General features: G+C 38.0%; 1 long non-coding RNA gene across 1 annotated transcript in view; it reads right to left on the bottom strand.

The window, feature by feature from the left end:
* LOC138915364 (uncharacterized) overlaps positions 1 to 21,475 on the bottom strand; it is a 102,142-nt gene that overhangs the window by 31,589 nt on the left and 49,078 nt on the right. Inside the window, exon 2 of the long non-coding RNA XR_011421207.1 lies at positions 7,642 to 7,744. This is a non-coding gene — a long non-coding RNA (uncharacterized lncRNA). The remainder of the gene's footprint in view (positions 1 to 7,641; positions 7,745 to 21,475) is intronic.

Raw genomic sequence — 21,475 nt, forward strand, 5'->3', positions numbered from 1 at the left:
GTCATAAAATATTTGGTAGTTGATGAACGAATGAATAAATGAATGAAATTTCTCCAAATCAACCTGTTGGTCTTGCTCACAGCTATTTTCACCACAATTCTTTATGCTGAATGGGTTACATCTTAGATCTGTTGCTTATCTGCTCAGCGACTTTTAGTTTCTGTATTAGATTTCTATTGCAGCTGTAACAAATTACCACAAACTTTAGCGACTTGAAAGGATGCTCATTTGTTATCTCACAGTTTTGCAGTTCAGAAGTCTGGCATCACTCAACTGGGTCTTCTGCTTCATGTCTCACAAAGCCAAAATCCAGGTGTCGGCCAGGCTGAGCTCTGATCTGATGAGGTTAGGGAGAATTCATTTCCTTGTGGCTGTTGGATGGAGATCCTGTCTCCTTGCTGGTTATCAGCCAGCATCCACTGTCTGCTCATAGGGGCTGCCCACACTCACGTGGCCCCTCCATCTTCAAAGCTGCAAGAGCAAGTCTGACTGCTTCCCATACTTCAACTCTCTATAGATTTCCGAATCTGCCTTTAAAGGCTCTTGTGATTAGATCAGGCCCATTTGGATAATCTCCATGTTTTAAGGTCAACTGACTTGGGACTTTAATTACAACTGTGAAGTCCCTTCACAGCACTACCTAGATTAGTGTCTGATTAAACAACCAGGGAACTGGAATCTTGGGGTGGAGTGGGGAGAACCTTTAGATTTCTGCCTACCGTGGCTGTACCTTATTTCCCTTTATAAACAGTGAGAGTGGGAATTACCCCTACCTTGTTTATTTCTATGGGAATTAAATGTCATAATACGTGTAATACAGCTAGCACAGAGCCAAGAGCATAGCTGAAATTGAAAATATATTCATTTTCTTACAAAAGTGTATTCATTTTCACAAATGTCTACATTCTTTTCCTATTATTCTAAGAACTTGGTGCAAATTGTGTGCGAGAATAAACTTTCCCGTTTTTTAATAATTAAAGTTGAGTTTACTCTCTGAAGAATGAATATTTTGCACAAAAATAACGAATTTTTACATTTATATTTACATGTGTTTTACACATCATTTTTGACATATTTGAAAACAGAATAAAGTGTCCTGGGCCCAATCTAAAAAATCAAATGGGCTCACATGCTTAACCATCAATAGCAGATTTTCTAGGAAGTTTTACTGCTCCAATTAATTTTTATTATTTCCTACCTTCGTTATAGAGAAAATAGGTTTGTGGTATGCATTTTCTTGATGCCAGAAACTAATTTCATCTCCTTAATACTGCCTAATTTACTAAAGAATCTTCCCGGGTCTTTGATGTGGAAACCAAATGACCAACAGCTGTTCTCACCAGAGAGTTCCTAACCTCTGACAGGGGCTGAGTGAGTTAATCTATAAAATGCTGACCTTCTGACAGCTGGGTTGAGGGCGTTTAATAGGTAAAACACTTAGAAAAGAATGAATTGGATATTTCTGTCTCCAAATATTACCTTGTTTTCTCATCCTGCCTTTGGTTCCCTCATTACTCTGTCTTTCATATAAAATGAGAAGACAGGTTTCTAACAAGGTAACTGTGGTTTCAGTTATTTCCCGTGTTCTCCCTACATTCTATTTTATGAAATGAGTTTTTAAATCGTGAACAATTTATCTATTTATATATTAACAGTGACAAATTTATTTAACTCTACATTTATGTAAAAATATTCAAACTCGTTCAAAACAGAAATACTAATAACTCACCTGGAATCTCTTTTTCTTTTTCCTTTTCCTTTTCTTTTTATTTTGTTTTCAGAAAGATTTAGTATACTTACATTTGTGCAGTTTTTAAAAGAATTTCCCATTATTTCGTTTGCTTCTCACCACAGCCCCTTGGAGAGGTCAGATGACTGCTATTATTCCCTTTTATGCTGAAGAAATGTGCTTAGAGAGGATAATTAGCTTGGTTATTTTCATGGTAGCTGGGAAGAAACAGAGCCGCAGCTTCTGATTTTCATCCTGTGTGCTTTCCTCTAAGCAATGTGGCAATTATAGTTGAAATTGGCAATTATATGTGAAACATCTCTAAGTTGACAGACTCCCCCTTAAGTGTAAACTATTTAACCACATGTTAAGCTTTGCTAATTTGTTTTAATGCATTCTATCCTAAAAAACATAAAAAGTAGGACCCAAACTACAGAAAACCTAAGATTTTGTGTATAAATGTGAAATTTAAAAATTCTATTTGTGACCTATGTTATAATTTAAAATGCATTCGTTATTATTATCTTCCCATGGTAAATTGCAGTAACTATTCTTTAAATCTTCTACAATGTTTTATTTAACTCTAATTTCAAAAGCTCGATTTTTCTCCCAAAGTCCAGAAAGCTTTCTTAGCTACACTAAGTAATACTATGCCATTTTTGGAAGCTAATAAAAACTAGAGCAACTATGTAAATTATCATCCAAACAAGGACACTTTTTTTTTGGTGAGGGAGATTAGTCGTGAGCTAACATTCATGCCAATCTTCCTCTACTTTATATGTGGGATGCCACCACAGCATGGCTTGATGAGTGGTACATAGGTCCACACCTGGGATCTGAACCCATGAACTCCAGGCCTCCAAAGTAGAATGCACGAACTTAACCACTATGCTACCAGGCCAGCCCTCCAAACAAGGACACTCTTGAACGTGAGAGGAATACTATTAATAATTATGTTGGAACGGCACACACAACCCAGGATGAGCCCAAGGAAACCAGGATACTATACGGTCACTCTGATAATAACCCACCTAGCCCCCGACCTCAAAGATTTCCAGTTTCTTTAGTGATAACCACCTTTATCTTCATTAACCCTCCCTTAAGCTGCCTAAATTTAAGAACGGACCTTAGACTTTGTTATCACCCAAAACTGCTTCATCTCCAAAATTTTGGGCTCCAAAATTTTTCTTTCCTCCTTCCTTCCCCACTGCCTCACTGTTGCTGATTCTGCCTTTTGTCTTCCAGCTCCTGGCCCACCTTTGTTCTCACAGCCCATCCAACAGACTGCAGGCTCATTTGTCTCTGACACAGACTACCTACAGGCAGCCATTTCAGTAAAGCTCTCTCTAGAAGCCTTGATCTCTTTTGCATCATGTCCTTCCAATGGACCAAGACCTGAGTATTCACATTATCTCCTCTCTTCCCATCATGAGTCTGTTGGTCATAACTGGACGGAGTCACAAAACCAAATTTATTTGTTTTGTTTTTTGTTTTTCAAATTCATCCTGTTAGCACCTGGCCCCTCCCCTCTATTTAACAATCTTTTCATTTATTATTAATTAATGTGCTTTCTTCCACACTCTTCAGGAATAAATCAAACATAATTTCTGCCTTGAAGGAGAATACAAACAGTAGGACAGTTGGTCATGGGTACAAAAAGTGCAATTAAGAATTATAGATATAAAGATAGCAGTATGTTGGAGCACAGTGGGGTCATAAATAAAGAATGGGATGATTCAATAGGGATGAAACGAGCCAGGAAAGGTTTCATAGAGGGTTGCTGCTTGAACAAAGACTTGAAAGATGAATAAGCATTCTCAAGTGGCAAGGGAGTGGGATGAAAGAATATTCCAGGCAGAAGGAGCATCGTGATCAAAGGCAGGGAGCTATGAAATAGCCTGATGTACTTGGAAGACTGCAAGCACTTCTGAATTGTGAATTGCAGGCTTCAGATGAGGCTGGAGAAGTTTCATGCCATGATAAGAAATTTGATCATTATACAGAAGACAATGCAGAGTCACTGACTAAGCAGAAGAGTGATGCGGTTAGGTTTACGTTGTAGAAATATCACTTTGGAGGCTGAGAGGAGGATAGATAGGAAGGATGCAAGACACGAGCCTCTGGCTGCAATTAAGAGACTATTGCAGATGTTTAGGTGAGAGATGGTATGTCTGCACTTGGCCTCTAACAACAAGGTGGGAGAGGAGGAAAAAGACAAGTGAAAAATTAAGAATGAAGAGATTTGGGTTTTGAATTAGACGCTGATGAGGACTAAGTGAGGAGACTCAATGACCCCCTAGGATCTGATACAGGTTACTGAATAGGAGAGCAAGTCAACAAATGTGGAAATGCAAGAGAAGTAACACATCTGTGGAAATAATAATGGATACAGTTTTATGGACGTGTTAGGTGTCTGCAGTGAACATCGTGCTGGGCAGCCCAGATTCCCCTTGAGGGTTGAAGGACTTACTCTCTGCACCACTGGGAGTGATGCAGAAAGTAAGTCTGCACCACTCACCCAACTTAAGCCTCTTTTCTAAGGGCAGCCTACACCCAATGATGGTCAATGCAGGGGTATAAAGGCCCAGCCCCTTCACCCCAACTAGGGACAATACTGAAGGACCATCCCAGCTTCAGAGCTCCTTGTGAAGTTACCTGAGGCTTTCTGAATGCATGACAACTCAATTTCTCCTTCCATCCAAAATGTTTCCTTCTTTTGCCTTCTAAAGACGTTGTTCCCAAGAGCACTCCCTGACAAACATCCTACATGCAAATTCTTAGTGTGGTTTTCAGGGATCCCAACCTAAAACAGTGCTTTGGGTTGACTAAAGTTGAAATGTCCCATAGAACTTAAGCCTGGAACAGATGACTGAGTTTGGGTGGAAATGTTAACTGAGGCCATTGGACTGAATGAGTTCACTCAGAGAAGGCACACAGAGTAACTCGGAGGGTCACAGAAGCTTGAAGTCCGTCAACATTTAAATAAGTTTTTAGGATAAGAAAAGCTAACAAAAAAACCTGAGGAACAATGTTCAGAGGGGTAATAGAATTAAGGGAGGCTGTTATTCAAGAAGCCAAAGAAGGAAGGAAGTGGTCAACAGTGTTAGATGCAAGAGAGAGAAATCAAATGAAACCAAGACTTGAACAGAATCTAGTGATAATGATATCGAACCTGAAGTGAGTTTGCTCACTCGTTGTGCAGCAAGCCAATCTCTGACACGGGGTGTAGTGGAAGAAAGTAGGAATTTTATTATTATACAGCGCTGAGCAAGGAGAGAGGGCAGCTAACGCTGAAATCCCAAACTCCCCGAAAACTAAAAGGAAGGGTTTTTATTTGGGGTTTTAGGTAGGGGAGGGGGAGCATATGGCCTTGCTGGTCAGAGCTTTCCCACCAGCTTATCTTTGGTCTTGAGACTACTTGCGGAGTGGAGAGAGCCCATGACCTTGCTGGTCAGCAGCCTTCCCACCAGCCTGTATCTCTTTGCAAGGAGGAGATAATGAATCCAGGTGCTTGTCCTTGGCAGTGTCTGTCTCCATGGAGCATAGTGGATTCTGGAGCCAGGAAGCCAGGGAGCAAGCAGGGAATGAGTGTTTTGGTTTTAACCCCATATATGCTGGGTTTAATGTAGGGAAATTGATATCAGGGTCAGTATCAATAATAATGGGTAGGAGACCAGTTGGCACTTGGAAGGAGCCATTCATACACTGGTAAGGGCAAACCAATCTACACTGGCTGCAGTGGGTTCATGATTTGAGACAGTCAGCTTGGTTCTGGGGAGGAGAGCACTAGGGTGGTAACTGGAAAGGAACGCAGCACCGTGATTTGCGTGTGAATCCACATGCATGGGTAGTTTGTTTTAGCACAGGAGACAGTTGGCCTTCACCTTCTCCAGGAAACTGTCGCTAATCTGTCTGCTGTCGGCAATTACTCCCCCCTCTGACTCTTGAGGTTTCACCTGTCACTTTGTCATGTCCTTGTCATTTTCTTACTTGCATATTATTACGAATATGACTTTTATATACTTTGTTAGTCTTTAACTCTTCTTGGGAAAAATTCATGAAGAAGTTACCTTTGAATAGTTAAAACTATCTTGAATCCGCTACACAGTGGTACCCAACAGTGGGCGCTCAATTAACACGTGTTGGAAAAGATAATGAATAACTCAAACAAGAAGAGAAGGTGGATGTGTTGAGTCACTGGGGTGCATTCCTCTCTCACTAAGCCCTTATCTTGAGGGAAATGTTGAGAAATAGAAAAAGAAATTATTTCCATCTGCATACAAAATAAACTCATGGATCCAAGAGCCACTAATATTGAGACATAGACAGGCCTGAGAAGATTGCTCCTTAACTAAGCTAATTCTTTTGGTCAGAAACAAGACATCTAATTAAGAATGCCAATTAGCCCCTTTAAAGTACCAATGGATGTAATAATGTGACATATACTGAAGTATTTCACAGCTTAGTATCCAACAGTATTCAGAGTTTTGAAGATATTTCTTTGATTAGGAAACATATTTCTTAATGAACTAATATCTGAGAATCAATCCAAGAGGGTTCAATTTATTTGTTATAATTTTTCTAAACCATACCAATGCTAGTATAGGTTTTTGGTTAGAAAAATTTATAAGGCACAACTCAGAAAATAATTGTAACTTTAGCATTCAGCACAATCCCTTAATATTTCCTTTCAAAAGCAAGTCCCAGATGACTGGGTGGGAGAAAGTAAAAGAAAGAGGAAGGCTTTATATTTATTTCTAAAGTCCCTGAGAGAATTAAGCAGGGCAGGGTCCAAGCAGTGGTACCTCTATTTTTTTCAATTGCATCTTTTCAACTGCTTCATCACACACAAAAAATAACAACACACTCTCCAGGGAAATTAAAATTTTCTGTAGGTGGATTTTCTTATTCATTTTCCTGCTAGCAAGAATAAATTTAGGATGACCTTGCAAAATTTGGAGTATTTCACACGGAGTTATTTTATTAGTACTCAAGTTCCTTTCTAGATTTGGTCCTTCTGAGGGAAACCAAAATTTATGAACCTAATTAAGTGTACATATTGCCCAGCCAAAGTGGGAAACAGGAAAAAAACATTTTTTCACTTTGTGATTCTCTTATTTGTACTTTCCTTAGAGGGGACAGCTGGCTTCAGAATCAAAACAACCATTTCTAATTGGTGAAACAAAAGAGTGATATTTGAAGTAATTAGTTGTGACAAGCCAAAGATGATAAAGCAGGCAGTTAGGATGTGGAAAAAATATCAGGTAGATAAAACAGAATAGTTAAAGATACACCATTGGAGATGCAATTTTCAGATAAAATGGACCATTTTTCCAAATATTTTCAGAAAAATTTAAAAATTCTTTGAACATAAATTAAAGCCATTTAAAGAAATAACAACTTGAATCAAGATTTATAATATTAATTTTGTTTATGATATTTAGAGGACACTAATAAAGTGATAAATGATGGATAGTTATATTTTTGGTCTTGGGGGGAAAAACAGCACCCAGAAATTTACTTCATTTGAATTAAACTATTTACAAAGAATATAAAGCTTGGAATGAATAAAATTTGGCTGTAAGATATAGCTGCATATCAAAAAGCATGAAATATGTAAGAGCATTTAACAAATTTTAGAAAGAAGATAAATTTGAGAGATATTGCTTTACTTATGAGAAGATTTTACCATAACAAATTAGAGAAGGGATAGTTATACTGAAGACATGTTATCAGCCTATCTGTCAAGTCATTTATTTCTGTTGGTTGGGTTCAAATTTAAGCTGAAGAAACACATGAATCACCCCCTTTCCCTCTTTCCAAATGCTGAACATCTTATATTAGAACTACACAGCCATCAGTGATCAGCACCCTCTGATTCTCTACAGAGTCCCTCGAAGTTCAAGACCTACCTGATTTGGGAATATGCGTCTATCACTGCATCATATGGGCAGCATGAAAACTCACAACCTGGAGCATCATGGTTGAGTGGGCTCTTCCCTTAGACTCTCCTCCCTAAGAGACAATGAAAAGGACATTCATATACCAACAGAGGACATTCACACAACACAAAAGACATCTGAGAGACCCACGCAGCCATAGGTCTGAAGGTAGAGGTACTGGATCCCCCAGAGGAAGTGGGAGAAGGCAAGGGGTTCTCCTCTCCCTCCCCCAACGGCAAAGACCCAAGGCATAGGACTGCTTGTGGCTCTGAGAGGAGGGGGGATGGGCATCACTCCATGGGAACTCTTTCACTCTCCAACTTCCCCCACAGCCCCTGGGAAAGCCCCACACAGAGGTGGCTAAGCTATTTTAGTGGTGTCTTCATCAAGCCAGCACCCCAGGAGAGCAGATAGCAAGGGCAGAGTGAGAACACCCCCGGCATCATGCAGGTGAAAGAAAGTGCCCCTCCCCCTGCCTGGTGCTGCAGTCAGCTGGTAGGCCAGAGCACCTGCGCATATGAGAGAAAAGTAGCAGTTTTGAGTGAGCGAGCCGCAGAATGTGGCAGGCACAGAATACACATCTCTTGACCACCACCCAGCGGTGGCAGGTGGAAGCTGCAACCACAGACTATCACTATGTGGAGGCACAAATCCACACCATCAAACAGTATGAAGAAATATATTAATACTCCAGACCAGAAGGAAAGCGACAAGCACCAAGAAATCAATCCTGAGAACACAGAAATTTATAATCTAAATGACAGAGAATTCAAAATAGCTGTCATAGAAAACTCAACAAGTTACAAGAAAACATGGATAGACCATTCAATGGAATCAGGAATAAAATTAATGAACAGAGGGAAATCTTCACAAACAAGATTGAAACTATAAAGAAAAACCAATCAGATGTTGGAGATGAAAAACAAAATGGACGAGAGAAAGAAAAATCTGGACTCCCTGAAAAACGGAGCTGATATTATGGAGAAGACAATTAGTAGGCTTGGGGACAGAAATACGGAAATGCTTCAGACGGAAGAGAGAGAACTAAAACTAAAAAGAAATGAAGAAATTCTCTGAGAAATATCCGACTCAATTAGGAAATGCAATATAAGGATTATAGGTATTCCAGGGGAACAAGAGAAGGAGAAGGGAGCAGAAAGCTTGTTCGAAGAAATAATAGCTGAGAACTTCCCAAACCTGAGGAAGAAGCTGGAAATATAAGTGAAAGAAGCCAATATAACTCCTAATTATATCAACGTGAAAAGACATTTCTCCAAGGAATATAGTAGTAAAGCTGGCAAAAGTCAATGACAAAGAAAAAATATTAAGGGCAGCAACACAGAAGAAAATAACTTACAAAGGAACCCCTATCAGGCTTTTAGTGGATTCCTCAGCAGAAACCTTACAGGCTAAGAGAGAGTGAAATGATATATCCAAAATTCTGAAAGACAAAAACTTCCAGCCACATATACTCTATACAGTAAAAATATCCTTCAGATATAATGGAGATATAAAAACTTTCCAAGATAAACAAAAGCTAAGGGAGTTCATAACCACATGACACCCTCCTCCCCAAATACAAGAAATGCTCAAGAAGGCCCTCATACCTAGAAAAAAAAAAAAAGAAAGGGGTTATAAAGCCTTGACAAAGAGACAAATAGGTAGACAAAATCAGAAAATTTCTGCTCTCTATCAGAACAGGTTAGTAAACACTTAATTACAACATTAAAGATAAAGTGAAGGAAAACATAAAAAATAAATATAATCTTGTCATTTTAACCTCAAAGTCACAACACAATATAGAATAAGTTGCAACAATAACACCTTAGAAGGAGAAGAGGAGAGGGAAAGAATCAGCTTAGTCTAAGGAAATAAGAGGCTATTAGAAAATGGACTATCTCATCAATGAGATTTTTTTATACAAACCTCATGGTAACCAATAAACAAATAATCAGAACAGAGACACAAATGATAAATAAAGAGAAAACTAAGAAAACCATCATAGAGAACTACCAAACTGAATTGGTAGTCCAAAATACACAGAACAAGAAACAAGGGAAATGCAGAAGAAACAGAAAACAAGTGATAAAATTGCAGCATTAAGCCCTCATACATCAATAATCCCCCTAAATGTAAATGGATCAATTCTCCAATCAAAAGACACACGGTGGCGGGATGGATTAAAAAACAAGACCCAACAATATGCTGCCTCCAGTAAACAGATCTCAGCTCTAAAGACAAACACAGGTTCCGAGTGAAGGGAAGGAAGACAATACTCCAAGCTAATGGCAAACAAAAGAAAGCAGGTGTTGCCATACTTACATCAGACAAAGTAGACTTCAAGATAAAATGGGTAATGAGAGACAAAGGGGGCAGTATATAATGATAAAAGGGACACCCAATCAAGAAGACATAACACTTATAAACATATATGCAACCTACACACGAGCAAAAAAGTACATAAAGCAACTATTAACAAACGTGAAAGGAGATATCAATGACAACACAATAATAGTAGGGGAGCTCAACACCCCACTTACTTCAATGGATAGATCATCCAGACAGAAAATCAACAAGGAAATAGTGGAATTAAATGAAAACTAGACCAGATGGACTTAATAGATATATAGAGAACACTCCATCCAAAACAAGCAGGTTATACATTCTTCTCAAGTGCACATGGAACATTCTCAAGGGTAGACCATATGTTGGGAAGCAACGCAAGCCTCAATAAACCTAAGAAGATCAAAATCATATCAAGGATCTTTTCCAACCATAATGCTATGAAACTAGAAATCAACTACAAGAAAAAAGCTGGGAAAGGGATAAATATGTGGAGACTAACAACATGCTGCTGAACAACCAATGGATCACTGAAGAAATTAAAGGAGAAATCAAAAAATATCTGGAGACAAATGAAAATGAAAATGCACCATACCAACTCATATGGGATGCAGCAAAAGCAGTCCTAAGAGAGAAATTCATCACAATACAGGCCCACTTTAACAAACAAGAAAAGTCTCAAATAAACAATCTTAAACTACACCTAACAGAATTAGAAAAAGAAGAACAAAGCCCAGAGTCAGCAGAAGGAGGGAAATAATAAAAATTACAGCAGAAATAAATGAAATTGACACAAACAAAAACACTAGAAAGGATCAATGAAACAAAGAGCTGATTCTTTGAGAAGATAAACAAAATTGACAAACTCTTAGCCAGGCTCACTACGAAAAAAAGAGAGAAGGCTCAAATAAATAAAATTAGAAATGAAAGAGGAGAAATTACAACACATACCACAGAAATACAAAGGATCATAAGAGAATACTATGAAAAATTATATGCCAACAAATTCGGCAATCTAGAAGAAATAGATAATTTCTTAAACTCATACAACCTTCCAAAACTAAATCAAGAGGAAATAGAGAATCTGAATAGACTAATCACAAGTAAAGAGATTGAAACAGTAATCAAAAACCTCCCAAAAAATAAAAGTCCAGCACCAGATGTCTTCTCTGGAGAATTGTACCAAACATTCAAAGAATATTTAATACCTATCCTTCTCAAACTATTCCAAAATATTGAGGAAAATGGAACACTTCCTAACACATTCTACAAGGCCAACATCACCCTGATACCAAAGCCAGACAAAGACAACACAAAGAAGAAAAATTACAGGTCAATATCACTGATGAACAAGGATGCAAAAATCCTCAACAAAATATTGGCAAACTGAACATAGAAATACATTAAAAATATCATATACCATGATCAAGTGGGAGACAGGGACACAGGGATGGTTCAACATCCACAGATCAGTCAACACAATACACCATATTAATAAAATGAAGAATGAAAACCACATGGTCATCTCAATAGATGCAGAGAAAGCATTTGATAAGATCCAAGATCCATTTATGATAAAAACTCTCAATAAAATGGGTATAGAAGGAAAGTACCTCAATAAAACAAAGGCCGTATATGACAAACTCACAGCCACCATCATACTCTTCAGGGAAAAACTGAAAACCATCCCTCTGAGAACAGGAACAAAACAAGGGTGACCACTCTTGCCACTCTAATTCAACATAGTAATGGAGGTTTTGGCCAGAGCAATTAAGCAAGAAAAAGAAATGAAAGGAATCCAAATAGATAATGAAGAAGTGAAATTCTCACTGTTTGCAGATGACATGATTTTATATATAGAAAACCCTAAAGAATCCACTGGAAAACTATTAGAAATAATCAATAATGACAGCAAAGTTGCATGGTACAAAATAAACTTACAAAAATCAGTTGCATTTCTATACTCTAATAATGAACTAACAGAAAGAGAACTCAAGAATACCATCCTGTTTACCATCACAAAACAAAGAATAAAATATCTAGGAAGAAATTTAACCAAGAAGATGAAAGACCTATACAATGAAAACTATAAGACAGTATTGAAAGAAATTGATGGTGACATAAAGAAATGGAAAGATATTCCATGCACATGGATTGAAAGAATAAATATAGTTAAAATGTCCATACTACCTAAAGCAGTCTACAGGTTCAATGCAATCCCAATCAGACTCCCAACGATATTCTTCACAGAACTAGAATAAAGAGTCCTAAAATTCGTATGGGGCAACAAAAGATCCCAAAGACCTAAAACAATCCTGAGAAAAAAGAACAAAGCTGGAGGCACTGCAATCCCTGGCTTCAAAATATGCTACAAAGCAATAGTAATCAAAACAGCATGGTACTGGTACAAAAGTAGACACACAGATCAATGGAACAGAATTGAAAGCCCAGAAATAAAACCACCCATCTACAGACAGCTAATCTTCAACAAAGGAGCTAAGAACACACAGCAGAGAAAGGAAAGTCTCTTCAATAAGTGGTGCTGGGAAAACTGGACAGCCACATGCAAAAGAATGAAAGTACAGCATTATCTTTTGCCATACACAAAAATTAAGTGAAAATGGATCAAAGACTTGAAGGTAAGACCTGAAACCATAAAACTCCTAGAAGAAAATATAGGCAGTACACACTTTGATGTCGGTCTTAAAAGCATCTTTTCAAATACCATGTCTACTCAGGCAAGGGAAACAAAATAAAGAATAAACAAACGGGGCTTCATCAGACTAAAGAGCTTCTGCAAGGCAAAGGAAACCAGGGACAAAATGAAAAGACAATACACCAACTGGGAGAAAATATTTGCAAGTCATATATCCAACAAGGGGTTAATCTCCAAAATATATAAAGAACTCACACAACTCAACAACAGAAAACCAAACAACTTGATCAAAAAATGGCCAGAGGATATGAACAGACATTTTTCCACAGAAGACATAGAGATGGCCAATAGGCATACGAAAGAATATTCAACATCGCTAATCATCAGGAAAATGTGAATCAAAACTACACTTAGATGTCACCTTACACCCATTAGAATGGCTATATTCACCAAGACAAAAAATAACAAATGTTGGAAAGGATATGGAGAAAAGGGAACCCTCATACACTGCTGGTAGGAATGCAAACTGGTGCAGCCACTATGGAAAACAGCATGGAGATTTCTCAAAAAATTAAAAATAGAAATATCGTAGGATCCAGCTATCCCACCACTGGATATTTATCCAAAGAACTTACAATCAACAATTTAAAGTGACTTATGCTCCCCTATGTTCATTACAGCGTTATTCACTAAAGCCAAGAAGTGGAAACAACCCAAGTGTCCATCGACTGATGACTGGATAAGGGAGATATAGTATATAGCTATACAATGGAATACTACTCAGCTATAAAAAAAGACAAAATCATCCCATTCGCGACAACATGGATGGACATTGAGGGTATTATGTTCAGCGAAATAAGTCAGACAGAGAAAGACAAACACCATATGATTTCACTCATATATGGAAGATAAACTGGCACACAGACAAAGAGAAGTTTATTGGTTACCAGAGGGGAGGGTTTTTGGGGGGAGAAAGGGGTGAAGGGGCTTATATATATATAGTTACTGATAAAAGATAACGTACAACTGAAATTTCATGATGTTATAAACTATTATGATCTCAATTTAAAAAAAACACAACTTACAACCTGTAAACAAGGTGAGGGAATATGTCTTACAAGCAATTGCGAGGCACAGCCCTATTACTATGGTATAATGAATGGGCATTCTGAGGGGGATCTGGGTGGAGGAATACAGGGCATAGAAAGGGACCAGGGATTCTTCCAGTAGAGGCAGTCCCATGGTGGACTTCCTCTGGGCACAAGAACTTCTGTGTTACCAAATGAATGGGAATCCAGAATGATGTGTTGCTCCAAGAGTTGGAGGCACAGCACTGGTCCCTGGAACCCTCAGTGTGGGCATCTCTACTTCTATGGGAAAAATTTTGTTCTCACTCTGACTCCCACCCGCTCTGCAAACACGATGGATCCCACCACCACTGAAAATGAGACGTCAGTTGTACTCCCCTGAAACAGAAAAAAAAGCAGAGAAGTAGCTGAGTATGGAGGATGCTAGATTCTGGGTCCTCAGCCGGCCAAAGCCGCTTTCTCTCCTGAACAGCAATAAGCAGCATTGCAAATCTCCGAGAGGTCTTCAGAGATGGTTCCCTTTCCTTCTCTGCTCTGCCTCAGCTTTATTTCTCTATCAGCTGAGATAACTCAAAGTCTGAAGAAGCCCAAACAGTACAAACATATTTTAATTAATCGGCTGTAACAATTTTTCCTTCCTTGTCATTTTGAAGTTTTCCTGGCTTTTTTCACTGAATTTTTTCTTTTCTTTATTCAAAACTTTGGTTCTTTTATGTAACCGTCCCAGGCAAATCAATGTCTTAATCCATTCATGTTATCTTCTGGTTCATGTACGTATTTCACTTTTATAATGTAAAGCAATAATGTAGATTGAATTTTATATTCTCTAAATTATACCTATTGTTTTACCAGTGTGCTATAGAGTCTTTAAAACCTTGCTTCTCATCCTCCCTCCTTTTGTCTCCTTACACCTTGAACATCACCACCAGTAGCTTGTAAATGTCCTTCTTCCCCTTTCCCCATGCTCAATCATTGAAAATATCTATATACTCAACACTTTCATATATAAGGCTTTTTATCAACTTCATCTACAGAAGTGGAGCCATTCTGTAAGCATTTCTCTGCATCTTAATTTTCTCACTGAATAATGTAAATGTAGCTTGATGGGCATAGATTTACTTTATTCTTTCTTGTGGTTGCATAAAAATCCACATATGGATGCACCACAATATATTCAATTATTTTCCTATCGACGGACAGTCACTTGCTGACCTTTTTCTTCTCCAAACAACCCTACAGGAAAAGGTTGTTTTGAGTATATGTTCTAGGATATCACAGCTTTTGTTTCTATGTGATAAATTCACAAGAATAGAATTTCTAGGTTGAGGGGTATTATCTGGAAATAGATACTACCATATTGCTTCCTCCAAAAATGGGTGTTACAATTGACATTTCTACCTGAAGTCTATGTCAACATTATTTTTCCCAAATCCTCACAAGCACTGCATATTGTCACTTTTAAAATTTTGCTAGTATAATGGATAAGAATTAATATTTCATAGCTAAAATGGATTTTTACGCATGTATCTTGTTTGAGTCACTTGGATTTCCTTTTCTATATATTGTTACTTATAACTTTTACCTATGTATATAGTTTGGTTATTTTTTCTTATAAATATATATAAATATGCATAGAAGCCTTTTGAAAATTATCAATATTAGCCCTGTATCAATAATGTGTATTGTAAATATTCTTTCTCAAACTTTCATTTTTGGGGTTTTTTTTCTTGAGGAAGATTAGCCCTGAGCTAACTATTGCCAATCCTCCTCTTTTTGCTGAGGAAGACTGGCCCTGAGCTAACATCCATGCCCATAGTCCTCTACTTTACACGTGGGACACCTGCCACAGCATGGCTTTTGCCAAGTGGTGCCATGTCCGCACCCGGGATACAAACCGGCGAACCCAGGGGGCCAAGAAGTAGAACGTGTGAACTTAACGGCTACACCACCGGGCTGGCCCTCATTTTTGTTTTTAAGATATAATTTGCTATAAACATTTAAGATGCTTTTATGTAGTCAAAATATTTTATCCTTTCTTTATAGCTTTTCTAGATTTCCTACCTGATTTAAAAGACCTCTCCTCATTCTCCCCAAATTTTAATTGGTTTTTTATTTTAAATATTTCATCTATACTGATGTTATTCCTCCAGATACATCTAAGAATTAGCCATATTTTAACTGGATTAGCATGAAATTTATACCAATAATTTGTTGTAATTGACAATCTATAAAATTTTGAGGCTTCTCATCCAGGATTAAGGGATATATCTTCATTTGTTTGGTCTTCTTTTATGTCTTTAAGGAAAGAAATATGTAATTCTATTAATATAAGCCCTTGTATTTGGTTAGATTTATGCCAAGATGATTTATAATATTGTTTGCTATTGCAATTGAGATTTTTTTCCCCATCTTGTTTTCAAACTTATCATTACAGGTAAACAGAAAAATAAATGATTTGGTATATTTATTTTATAATCAACCATCTTAATGAACTCTTTTACTATCTAATAAATCTTTGCTGTTGCTTTCTTGCATCATCAAAGTAAACAGCCATATTCTTAGCATAAAATGATACTCTTGCCTCCTTGAATCTCATAATTGCCCATTATTAAAACTCTCTATATCCGTTTTCTTACCTGCCTGTTTGATCTGTCAAAAACTGAGTGAAATATATTAAAGAGATGCAGAAGGACTGTACCTATGTCTATTTCCCCTTATATTTCTATCAGTGGTTTTCTTTTTATATTTTAGGAAAATTAATTATTACAGTTATCACATCCTCATCGCCACCCCAGCCTCCCGTCACTCTCTGTCCCCTAGCCCTGGTTTATTTTCCTCTACACACTCATCCGTTTGCTTCACCACTGTATCCTCAGCATCTAGAAGAGTAGACGGCACATAGAGTGCACTTAATAAATGTTTGAATTAGTAAATCAATTATATTCTACAGCAAATCAAAAAGACCCTCTGGCCATTTTAGTGCTGATTTGGTTTCGTGTTCGTATTTGTCTGCTACGTTCTTACACATCTTGTGCTTTTGTTCTAAATGAATAGTTTTGTCTTAGGTCTGTTTACTCCCAAAATTCTACCTGTAAACACAATAGTTTAAGTTAGTTGGCTCAATCTGAAAATCTCCTTTCATAGGGTCATTTAAGTTTTAAATTGATAATTATAACCAGTAGCTTTTATATTACTTTTTTGGTCTAATTCTATATCATGTCATTGGCTACTTTAAAACTTTTAAGAACGTATTTAACCAAATTCTTTGCAATATCAATTCCAAGAATAAAATTTTCTATTGAGCAGTATGCATTACCTTTTTTCCCCTACTCTGCTCCTCTCTCCTTATATTTGAAGTTGTAATATATGATTCTAGACCAGTCTTATTCTTACAATTAATTGTTCTATACTGTTCCTTTTCTACTTCAAGAACTTTTACTATTTTGTACTAGTGCACATCTTTTTGCTTTGCTTGGGTGGGAAACGGACATTTCATGGTAAATTGCTTCCAAGAAGAAAATCTACAACTAATAGTGAAGAAGCTAAAGAACACTCGTGGAGGTCTGGAGAATCCAGAGAGATGTCAGAGGATGGAACTTAGACTTCATCCAAATACATCTACTCAGTAGCCAGTCAGTGAGTACTAGGGAATGAAGAGAGGAAGAGGCTGGAACACCTAAGTGGTTGTGGCTGAGGGATGTTAGGAATTGGCCACCCAACTGTTGCTCAGCTCTACCTGTTAAAGTGAAGAAGTGTGAGCAAAGGGCGATTTCCCCACCGACAGCATCCCAAGACTGGTCAGTGAGTGTTCACTCTGGACACAGAGGCCGTGCTTAGAAATTCCAGTTAGGAATGCAGACTACACCTACTACACTACACACCAAAACTGAATCAACATGCTGCTGACATATCAAGGAAAGCTTTCCCGGGCCCAGGTTACACAAGTTTCAACAAAAACTTATGCATGATCAGACAAAGTTCCACTGATGCTGGGCCCCATAGAGAGGAGGACAGAACTATTCCAAAAGGAATGACCAAGTTGCCCTGTTCCCAGGATCACCCTTCCAGTTCCTGGGGAACAATTCTGTGCTATATCCAGACAGTTTTCTATGTGGAGGGAGATTTATTGTACTGGGGAGCCTGCCTCGGGAGAGAGACTCAGGTACCTGAGTTTAAGACTATATGTCATCATTGTACCCTGTGGGGAAGGGGGGGGAAGGAGGTGGGGAGGGAGGGAGTTTGGGAGTAAAATTTCTTTCCCAGGTTGCAAAGACTTCCTAGAGGAAAAAAGGGGCAGGATAATTTATTCATATATTAATTTTTAAAATTAAGACCCTTCATTTTTTATATTAGAAAGTTTCTGTTCATTTTATTGAATTTGCTTTATGATCTGACAATAACTTATGATTAAGCCTAAAGAGCCTAACCCAGAACTAGTACACAGAAAACACTTTATAAATATTGTTGACTGATTTTCTAGACTCTTTCAAAGGCTGCTTTCTCGAGGATTAATGGTTAAAAGTTTGGCATCAACTTTACATTGTGTGAGACTGATTTCTCTGGGATTTGTGATCCAGCAAGATTCAAGTTTTGCTCCACAGGGATGTGACCCGCCATCAGGCTCTATTAGAAGCTTGCACCAAATCAGGCTATTAGATCCAAACGGAGGCACGATGAGGCACTTCCACACTCCATGCCACTCTTCTCTTGACATCGTGTCAATACAAATCTTCCTGTATTCTTTCCTTAACTCAGTTAGGCCCTGGGTTGACATTAGCATAATTGACCTAGAAATTATAGATAATAGCAGCAAGAAAAGGTTTCAACAAGCTAGACAGCATTATTCAGTCTTTTTCTGTAATGCCTTTTTTGTTACTATTATTTTACTCTATTTACCACCCCTTGTTGAAGCATTGAGGCCTGTGAGACCACTGAAAAACACCTTTTCCCCAAAAGATGAGCCTCCTTAAAATGTCATCATTCCTCACGATAACCTTCAAGGTCAGTTACTTAATGATTTTACGGTCAAGAAGAATCGGGAGTTTAAGTGTCCCATCTCCAGACAAGTCAGGAGCACGGCTGGGGTCAGAACTCCTGTCCTTTTGGCTCCCGGTTCGTTCAACTGGAAAACAACACACCCCCCTGGCTCGAATTGCTGCTAGGATCATTCAGAAGATAGAATGCAGTATTCCGGTTGTGGGCCTGTATAGTAAATGAGCATGCTTATCCTCTTAGGTGGCCCATCACTGGACCTTGGTCTTCTGACTTAGCTAAGCAGGGAGGTTTACACCAGGAACAAGTCCAGGGCACTGCATGGGATTAAAATAATGAGAGGCTTTTTGTCTCGAAGACTTCAATCAGCATTAATGTGAAAACTCAAAAGTACACTTCTTGCCGTCTGTGGAGCAGAATAACCTGGTTAATGAACTTGGAGCCTGTCCTACTGGCACATAAGCACCTTTGGCCATAGTCCCAACAAATATAGCAACTGTCCAAGGTCAAGTTTTGTCAACACTTGGATGGAAGTCACCCAGAGAAAACCACAGGTGTGGCAAGAGCTGTGCTGATGATTCAGTAGTTGACATTCTCCCTTCTGAGTCAATAATTAATCCCAGCATGCTACTATTGGCATTCTGAAGGCTTCTGTAATTCACGTGGTGAAAAATGGGACTCAGTTGAAACTATTGGTCGTAATGTAGTCAAGAGAAAACAATGAACCTGATGGCAACTACATTTTAGAATTAATTGGCTACGGAAGTTCTGTCAAGTTCTTCAGGATTTTCTGGAGAGAAATTTTTCCCTTAATCTCTCCATAAAATTATAATTTCCTTGAAAAACTTAGTGTGGACATTATCGCTGTGACGGAGCATCTTGACAGCGCTGTGGGAATAGTTTCCTCATGCTGGAGAATTGCTTGAGTTTCTCCTCAAAAGGAAGTCCGTGCGTGAGTCGCTTGCAGTTGGACAATGAGGTTCCGACACTTCAGTCTCTGAGTGGCCACAGAGATTCCTCTCCTCAGAGAAAGGCACATTTCTGAAGAAATAGCAGCTGAAATATGTATGCCTTTTTGCTCTAACCGTTTTAGCTTACATTTAGAATGTTATTGAACCATAAATTCTTGATGTTTACAACCAATACTCTCACCACTCTTCTTTCGTAAGAGTTGAACAGGACAGCCATATTGAGTCACAACAGTAAACATAGCCTGGATTTTTCCTGGTTCAGAGTCCAGATGATACATTCTGGGTTAACATGTTCATGATAGCAAAATTTTCAAGCAGCCGAAGAAAATCACCTTCAATAAGGATTTGTAAGGAGAAGAGACTCTCCTAAAGGAAGGATGGGGGGCGTGTAACTGATCCAGACATACTGGCCTACCAAGTAGTACCTTTTGATGGACGGTCACTATGACTTAGCCAGGAAACTGCCACTTTGAAGCCAAAATAGTAAATATGTAAATATTCAAATTATCCTTATAAGCTCAATGATTTTTCTTATTTCAGCTTTATTGAGAAATAACCGACATACAAAATTGTAAGATATTTAAAATGTACATGCGGTGATTTGATATACACATTCATCGTGAAATGATTCCCCCCATTAAGTTAACTAACACACCCATCACCTCACACACTTATCTTTTTAAATTTTTTTGGTGGGAACATTCAAGTTCTAGTCTCTTATCAAATTTCAATTATGCAATACAGTGTTATCAACTATTGTCACCATGTTTTATGTCAGATTCTCAGACTTTATTTATCTTATAGCTGAAAGTTTCTAGCCTTTCACCAACCTCTCCCTATTTCCACCCCCAAGCCCAGCCGCTGGAAACCAGCCTTCGACTCTTTATTTCTGTAAGTTTGACTTATCATACCTGTCTTTCTCTGTCTGGCTTATTCCACTTACCGTAATGCCCTCAAGGTTCATCCAAGTTGTTGCAAATGCAGGATTTCCTTATTTTTTATGGCTGAATAGTATTCCATTGGGTATATATCCCACATCTTCTTATCCAGTCATCAGTTGAAAGGGCTCTTAGATTGTTTCCATATCTTGGCTATTGTAAATAATGCTGCAATGAACACAGGAGTGCAGCTATCTTCAATGTCCTATATCCTATTTTCATTTCCTTTCGATATAGATGCAGAAGTGGAATTGTTGGATCGTATTGTAGCTCTACTTTTAATTTTTTGAGCAACCTTCATATTGTTTTCCACAGCGGCTGTACCAATTTACATTCTTCCAACAGTGGACAAGCGTTCCCTTTTCTCCACATCCTCCCTAACCCTTGTTATCTCTTGTTTTTTTGATGAGAGCCATTCTAACAGGAGTGAGGTGACAGCTCACTGTGGCTTTGATTTGCGTTTCCCTGATTATTAGTGATGCAGAGCAACTTTTCACGTACTTGTTGACCATTTATGTGTCTTCCTTGGGAAAATGTTTATTCAGTTCCTCTGGCCATTTTGTAATTGGCTTGTTTGGGGTTTTGCTATTGAGTTATATGAGTTCTTTATATATTTTGAATATAAACCTTTTATAAGATATGTAGTTTGCAAATATTTTCTCCCACTCCATAAATTGCCTTTTCCTTTTGTTGATGGTTTTCTTTGCTATGCAGAAGCTTTTTAGTTTGATGTAGTCCCATTTTTTATTTTGCTTTTATTGCCTTTACTTTTGGTATCAAATCCAAAAAATTTATTGCCAAGACCAATGTCAAACA

Source organism: Equus caballus, chromosome 9, assembly GCF_041296265.1.
Source record: "Equus caballus isolate H_3958 breed thoroughbred chromosome 9, TB-T2T, whole genome shotgun sequence".
Lineage (NCBI taxonomy): Eukaryota > Metazoa > Chordata > Mammalia > Perissodactyla > Equidae > Equus > Equus caballus.